Source organism: Atta colombica, unplaced genomic scaffold, assembly GCF_001594045.1.
Source record: "Atta colombica isolate Treedump-2 unplaced genomic scaffold, Acol1.0 scaffold38, whole genome shotgun sequence".
NCBI lineage: Eukaryota > Metazoa > Arthropoda > Insecta > Hymenoptera > Formicidae > Atta > Atta colombica.
Genome location: NW_017259490.1, coordinates 3,932,320 through 3,940,353, shown reverse-complemented (window position 1 = coordinate 3,940,353; position 8,034 = coordinate 3,932,320). Strand labels below are relative to the sequence as shown.

The following is an 8,034-nucleotide window of genomic DNA, read 5'->3' as shown; positions in this document are numbered from 1 at the left end:
GGGGGGGGGGGGGGGGGGGGGGGGAGGAGGAACTCACGGTACTTTGGTCTAATAGGTCTCGCAGTTGTGGACTATCGACTAACGCGCTCGACTAACTTTTCGGCGTCAGCCTAGCGGCGGTTGATTTCATGACAGGCGATCCGACGTTGACTGACATCATTCCACATGTTTCGAACTTGCTCTCGCCGCCAGCAAGATATCGCAAGCATCTGTTACTTACACCGTTAATGGGACGAGCAAGAGCGAAAATTAGAAACAAAATTTGTGACAATTTGTCTACGTTGATAATTAAAATTAATTTCCTCGGGATATTAAACGCGTTCGAAAATTTCATTTAAATTCGAATTAACTTCTTTCTCTGTGAATCACGGGTCAATAGCATCCAATTAAAATTTTTTGTCACGTAAACATTTTTCGAAAATTGATTTGAAGAATACAGCTTTGTAATTGTAATTTTGAGTTTTTCTCTTGAAAATATTCAAAAATAGAAAAGTTTATCTGAAAAGAATAATAGATATTTTATAATTATATATATAATTTCCTAATACTTTTATAAAAGATTTAATTTTTAATCTGGATCTTTCCCGGGACGGAGCTTTCAGTAGCTAAAGCTTAACTCACAAAAATCAGGAATATCTGTCACAATTTTTATGTGCAAACCTTTTTTTGTGCAAATCCGTTTGTTTGAATGTGCGCCAGCTTAATTTGCAAACGGACGATTCAAACGCGTTTCGGTGAGTTCTCCAATTAGCGCGACTTTCACTCGTTTGCAATCGAGTCAGCATTTTACCGGAGTTTCAGAATTTGAGACTTTGATCGGAGTATCGTTCAATAAAGGATTATATATTTCGATCCCGATGAAATGTATGCGATTAGTTTTTCTAGACAAAAATATCCGCGAGAAATACATTCATTGTACAATAAAAACTGACTGTTTACTAATCAATTTAACAAGAGAAGAAAAAAGATAATGAATAATAAGAATAAATTTCCATGTATTTTTCTTCTTTTCTTTTTTCTTTTCCGTCTAATTCCAACGTTTGTATTTACGCTATCTTTTTATATCTCATAACGTATGTTTATAAGTAGCTATAATTTTTTGTTAATATCTACTTTGTAAGTGTCACTTCCCTTTTGTATTTTAAGAAGATTGCTTGTCCTAGAACACGCAATATAAACTTTATTCCATTCTAGCCTATCTTACATTATTCTATCTTTTCTGTTGCTGTCCAGTGATCTCAGGGTCAACACGAAGTATCTTTTCAACCTTCGCCGGCAATCTCGCGATAAGCGCGACGTAGTTTATTCCCCTCATCTTTGCGCAAATCGATTCTCATTGCGGGATCGCGCTCGCTGGACAACGAGTCCATAAACGTGACTAATAGCCTTCCCCCTTCACTCTCTGATCCTCTCTCGGGATGTCGCGTTACCAATCGTATTGAAACGCATCTGTATCTTCCGTGAGCAGATGCATGCTCGTAACTTATGAGATATGGAAACGAGATCTCGAAGCAGCTACTGGGGACAAAGGAGAAAACGGCTTTATCTCGTGACTTGACGATATTACCGTTCTTGATAAGATACAGAAATAAAAAGAGAGGAAGAGAGAGAGAAAAGATTGCATACGGGATGTTCGGTATATAATACGTACGCTTAATGAACAAAAGTATGTTTTTATTTGAAAAACCACTGCATTTTTTATACATCCATACTTAATTAAATGCGATATCCTCGTAGTATTTAAAAGCAATTTTAGAATAATAAAATATTTTAAAGTTTTTATATAAAATCTAACTATATCGTGCATTTCCAAGTCGAGTATTTTAAAAATTATATCAGAATAATAGGGATCGTTATTATTATTACGTTTTTCTCTTCAATTTCTCCATTTAAATTTAATATCGTTATAGTTGAAGGTTCGGTGGTTTCGCTTTGAGACCACCATTGTGACATTCTCGTTCGAGCGAGGCCACCGCGCGTAAACTAGAATTTCAAAAAGATACTTTCGTTGAAACACCGGTGGCCGCCAGCCTCCAGAGGGTTAAGTTACAACAGAGCGCTTTATCGCGTGTCGATGGAATCGAGCGCGATTTAAAAGCGCGAGTGGTAAAGCGATACACGGATGACATGCAAAAAAAAAGAATGCGGTCTCGTACACAAAGGATTTTATCGCGTGCAACAAACTGCGAGAATTGCAAACGATAATTCAAACGCGGAACTATTTATCGAAAAACGTTAAATGTAAATCAATTTATTTGCGTGCCGAGATATATTGGAATGTTTATTGAATTGCCGAAATTTTTATTCGAACATATATAATAATAAATACATTAATAAATCATATTAGAGATTCTTTTTACGCAAATTTCTTTGATTCCCGTTGAGATATGAGGAGTATTTTTATCGTATTTTTCAGGCTTTTTGGAAAAACGATTTTTCCCACAGACCATTTTTACGTCGCTTATAGCTGGAATCGTAACAATGACAGCGTCGGGTTCTGTGAGAGATAGAACGCGTTCATAATGTCAAGCACAGCACAACGGACTCGTTCATACGTTCATTCGCTCGTTCGAGTATTGCGATCCATCACGTGAACGTCACTTGGAAATTTTAATGCCCACGGTGGATCTTCATCTGGTATCCAGTAGTTGCCGACATCGAGAAATAATTTGGCTTTTATGAGCCATTCGCTCATTCATATCGCAGGAGCGAGTCACCGAAGAATTTCCGACAGTTTCGTCCAGGATCTTTTCGCTCGCCCATTTTTTTTTTTTTTTAATACGGCGAAATAACTCGTTGAAACAAATATAAAAGGCATCACCAGTGACATCATCGCACGGATTCGACGATGTAAAATTCGGGGACGTAGAATTCGCGATTCTGGTGTATCATACAACGATTTATAGTAGTAATCTCGAAATAATTGAAAACCAGAGGAGAGTTTAAACTTGTCACGATGTAGGGTGATTTAAAAACTACGATGCGAAATGAAGTGATCTCTATTTACTGGAAGTTCACTAAGCGGGATAAGCAAGATACTACTTACGATTAATACTACGAAGCATAATAAAATATAATAAAACGTAAATAGAATATGCAAAGGAACACATAAATACGACAATAAAAATAATTTTCTTTACGAGCGCACGGCGTTCATAACGCGAATGCTCGCGGGCTAATACAATTAGCGTGCGTTGCGAAGGCATTAATCTTTCGCGTAACTTTCGCAGCCGGCGGCGTGGCACAGCAAGGCGAGGGTCCCCAATTGTGCCGGGCATAACTGCCCGAGTTGGTAGGTACCTACGTGCTAAAAGCAAAGCCCCGGAATTAGGATGCATCACCATTAATTAGACGCTTACAAAGAGCAACCGATTACGGTACACGTTACGGCGTGACTTTATACAGCTTTCTTAACGCTGATTTAGAGCGCGCACGGCCAGAGCTCTGGAGCACGCAAATTTCTGTCCTCACCGATTACGAGAATAGGAGAAAATTAATATTGGTGCACACATGCTCTCTCTCCTTTCTCCTTCTCTCTTCGCAACATCACAAATAAAGCAAATTCTATTTGCGAATAGAGAAGAGCCTTCTGCAAATACATATGTTCTAAATCCATCTTATGTCTGCGTTCTAAATTCAGTTCCGAATTCGTATCTAAATCCCCCCAGAGAATCATTGGCGTCGAGACCGATTTTACTCTCTCGCAAGTATTGACATGTTTAAGACTTTCGAAACTCGAATATCGACTCGTGAGATTGTATTTTTTTTTTATTTTTAGATTAGCTTACATGAACTGCAGTAAGGAATAATCGGTGAGAAGTGCGTAAGGTGTACGAGTTTGACGGGTTTAGAAGAAGTGCATCGTAGTTTCTCGAGTTTACGTCGTGGCAAAGGTGACGTACGTGAAAAAAAAAGCCGAGAAAGAAAAAGGAAGAGAGGAGAGCTATGTGATATACAAGAGTCGCTAGAGCGCGAGGAACCGAACGGCTCGCTAGTAATTGCTCGATTACCGTTAGCGTGCCGCTGTACATTTCGTACCGAGATTAAAGTTTACGACGTTAGGCGAGATTTAAGGCCGAATTTTCTTCCGCGACGATCTTTCTTCGGACGATCGTTTAACCATTTGCTTGTACGATCCGCGAGGTATCGTTAACCTCAGAAATATTTAGGACAAAAAGTGCCCGGGAGCATTCGATTCTAATGGACATTATTGTGCTGTGATTTTATCTCGACACTTTGACTTTTACTAGATGGATATATTATACAATTTTACTACGTACTTGGAGGATATAAAAATATATACATCTATATAATATAGACTAATAATAATAATAATAATAATCGCGATTAATTATAAGTCAGACATCGCGTCTCAACGTAATTTATGATTAAATTTAGTTAGATAATTATGTATGTGTGAAATGTACATAGAAATTTAACTTGCGTTACGATTCTTTAGATTGTCTTAAGTCAGTATAAAGAGTATGAAAGGAGAAATAATTCTAAAACAAAAAAGAAATATAAACTTTTGAAATTTCTTTAGAAAGCAAATTTACCAAACTTTAAGAAACTACTATAAGTACGTATTAGTTTCTATCGCCAAGAATAATAAATGAAGAAGTATATATATATATATATATATATTCATTTCACCAGCTTGTAATCAATTAATAGTCACGAGATTATGTCGAAACCACACAACTATGAGAGTAAACAGTTGCAGTTCTGGATTTGCAAAGTCGCAGGTAAAATTACAATTAAACTTCACTATCAAACGTTAACTCCAAATTCGTTAAGGAATCCGCGGAGTCAGTCGGGAATGCCGTAGTTCACCAGCCCGGTACACAGCTCTCTGTATATAACGGTGGTGACCCGCATACGAGAGGCTGCGCCTCTCTTGTGGAGACAATTTGCGCGAACCCGTGCACGCCCGCCCGTGGCCACACGGTTGTTTGCGGTAATAAGACAATCCCTGTCTGTCCGGGTGAAGTTATGTGGGCCGGCGGTGTGTTGGGCGCGGTGTGGATTTTCTATAACGGTGTGGATTGTTGACGTGTGCATGCCACTCGTCCGCACGTCCCTTTTCGCGTTCAGCTTATCAAGCCGACGCCAATTTCGCGCGCATGTTCGCTATAGCTCGAGAATCCAACAACAAAAAATCGCCGGGATGGTAGGCATCGGTGGCGCGAGTATCTTGGAGATTCTCTTTGGCTTCGCTGAGATGATGTCCGCGTTGTGATTAGGGACTCGAAGTCGACATCTCTTCGCGGCGGGCCTGAGGCGATCGCGAAATGTCTTCGGTTATCCGCTGACCAACAACCAGCGCGCTGTTATAATAATAATAGGCAATCGAGTCGCGTTCAATATGACGGAAGTAACTTGTGAGTTAACTCTCTCTGAGAATTTTAGACTCTGAGAACTCTATGCCCTAAAAAAATGAAAATTGCTAGAACGATTCGATAAAACCTGAATTTATCACGTATCTCAGAGTACCTCGAATCTTTCTGTTCAACCTTGAAAATAAATCTTTAATACACTCACTTATGATTTTTAAAAAATTACAAAATTTCTTTTTGATGCTTTTTTAACTTTCGTATTTCTTTTATAAAAGTCTCTCCTTCCTATTTTATAGCATATAAATAAATTACATAAATATGTATATGTCTAATTTCTCTACCATTGTTTTCGAAATTTTTTTCTTTCTTATTCAATAATATTCTCTTCATTAAAAAAGAAAATTCACGCAGGTCAATAAGATCGTCAGTCACTACTGCAGGGTTAATCAGAATCCGTGCGTTCGAATTGTAACTCGTTCAAGGAGAAAAAACTTACCGCACAAATAACTGACAAACAACGCGCTCATTCTCAGCACGAAATCGTAATCTTGGTCAAGGAGAGAAAGAAAGGGTAGCGGGGAGGAGGAAGAGAAGTAGAGCGTATAACGCCGTGTACAATTTGTTAGAGCGCATAATCGTTAACGAGACAAGATGAGTAATGGCGGTGGTTCATATTGTCGGAGGAAGGAGGAGAAGGAGGAGGAGGTGGAGGAATACCGTAAGGCGCGGGATAGAGACGCTCTCGAGGAAGAACTCTCGGAGAACGATAGTGTGCCAGCGGGCTAAGGCGCCGAGGAGAGCGTGACCCCCCGTGCTTGCCGTTTCGCAAAAGATCGCGAATAATGCGAGTATATACTGTGTGTGTACATGTCCATTGCTACGAACGTCAAACGCGAATTCTCATCCTCGTTCGCGAACACGAGCGTATCCGTTCAATTAAGCGTCGCGCCGTGCACTGTCATTCTTCTTTTCTGTCATCTTCCCAGTCTCCGCTTTTCTCTTTTCATCTTCCCTTCCCCCGTTCACCTTCTCTCTTTCCCTTTATGTCTTATGACGGTATTCATATTCCGTTCTTATTTTACAAACGTCTTAAATAATGTCTTAACTCCTTTAATACATTGTAATGTACATCAAATTTAAAGACATTATCCGTTGAATTTATTTAACTTTATCGACACCACCTGATCTACGTAATAATGTATATGTTAAAAAAGTAGTAAAAATTTTGAAAAAAATTAATCGTTTAATATGACTTTCTAATTAAAGTGCGCATAAATTGAATTAAAAACACATTTTTTTTTCACATAATCCAATAAAATCAGGTCTGAAGGAGTTAAGATGTTAATATAATCTTCTGATTGGGTTATAACATCTTAAGACCTGTAATTAAGACAATCTCAAATATAAGAACCGCGACTATGAATACCGACTTTAGACGGGAACATTTCGTGCGGCTAAATTAATAGCACACCACAGTCATATTATTACGGTATGGTGCAGCTACGATACGTCACGAATGCAAAGGAGGCATCCTTGTGCTCGGCAGCATATCATTAAGGTGCGCGCGCGCATATACACGGGTGTCAAACGATTTGTCAGCGAGAGCGCGATGACGACGATGGCGATGGACCGACGGCGATGGATACACAGGCACGTTTAACCCCTAACTGCGATCTCCGACGGTTACCGCATTGTGTGCTACTTATACGCGGCCGTTATGGCACGCGCACATAAAAGGATCGAGAATATAATCGGATGGGACGTCGGAAAAAAAATCTGTCGTCGTATATCGCGCCGTCGTTGTGCGTGTCCGCGAGAGAAGTCGCGGCACAAACGGGAAACGTGTTTTTGACTGCGATGCATAATCGCACGAGATTGGACCGTTTAACTGCGCATCTCATGCGTCGAGACGACGACGTCGGAATGCGATGCTGTCGTGCATATTAATGCTCGCACAGTGAATTTAATGATAGTTAGCTTCGATAGAAGTCAACCGAGTCTCTAGTTCTACTGAATCGTATTATTACACTGACGGGCAATGTGTCTGCCATCATCTAAGGTCGTAAAGGAAATTAGATAAGTAGGCAGCTGTTAGTACAAATCCGGGATGCACGAATAGAGGAATATGCTGGGTCGTTGCATATGGAACATCGTCTTTACGTCAATAGTATGCGAGTAACTTTCAAGAGAAACTCATCGATCAAAATCATAGTCGACACGACACCCTTTAATTTGTCAGACAAATTTGCGCGGGTTCTCGGTTCACGAAGAAATAATTAGCGTAAGCGATCCTTGATAAAAAAAGTACACCATGATTCAACATGAACCGGTTTAACGATCCGTAAATTGGTTAATCAGAGAGACTCTTTGCAATTAATTCGAGAAGAAAAAGATCAATATAGAGGGTCAGCACAAGAGAAAGAATCACGCACGCGTGTCGTATGCATTAATGTGCCCGGTTCATCGGTAATTATCCTTCTCCCCTCCCCCATGTAATCGTGTGAAAAGGCTGCGAGAGTCACAAGGTGTATTTACTTCGGTTTGTGACCTAAGCTCGCGGTGGTGTAATCAATGAGTCTCGGATCGGCGATCGGTAACCGCTAGCAGATCGTTCGACATCCACGGGATTTACGAGCGGACGTGTCGTAGTTCATAACGGTACGAAAAGAAGCGGTGGCACAGATATATATACAAGCGC

General features: G+C 39.9%; 1 protein-coding gene across 1 annotated transcript in view; it reads right to left on the bottom strand.

Moving 5' to 3' along the window:
- Window positions 1-8,034, bottom strand: part of LOC108690970 (CCR4-NOT transcription complex subunit 6-like) — a 518,522-nt gene that overhangs the window by 166,166 nt on the left and 344,322 nt on the right. The window lies entirely within an intron of this gene.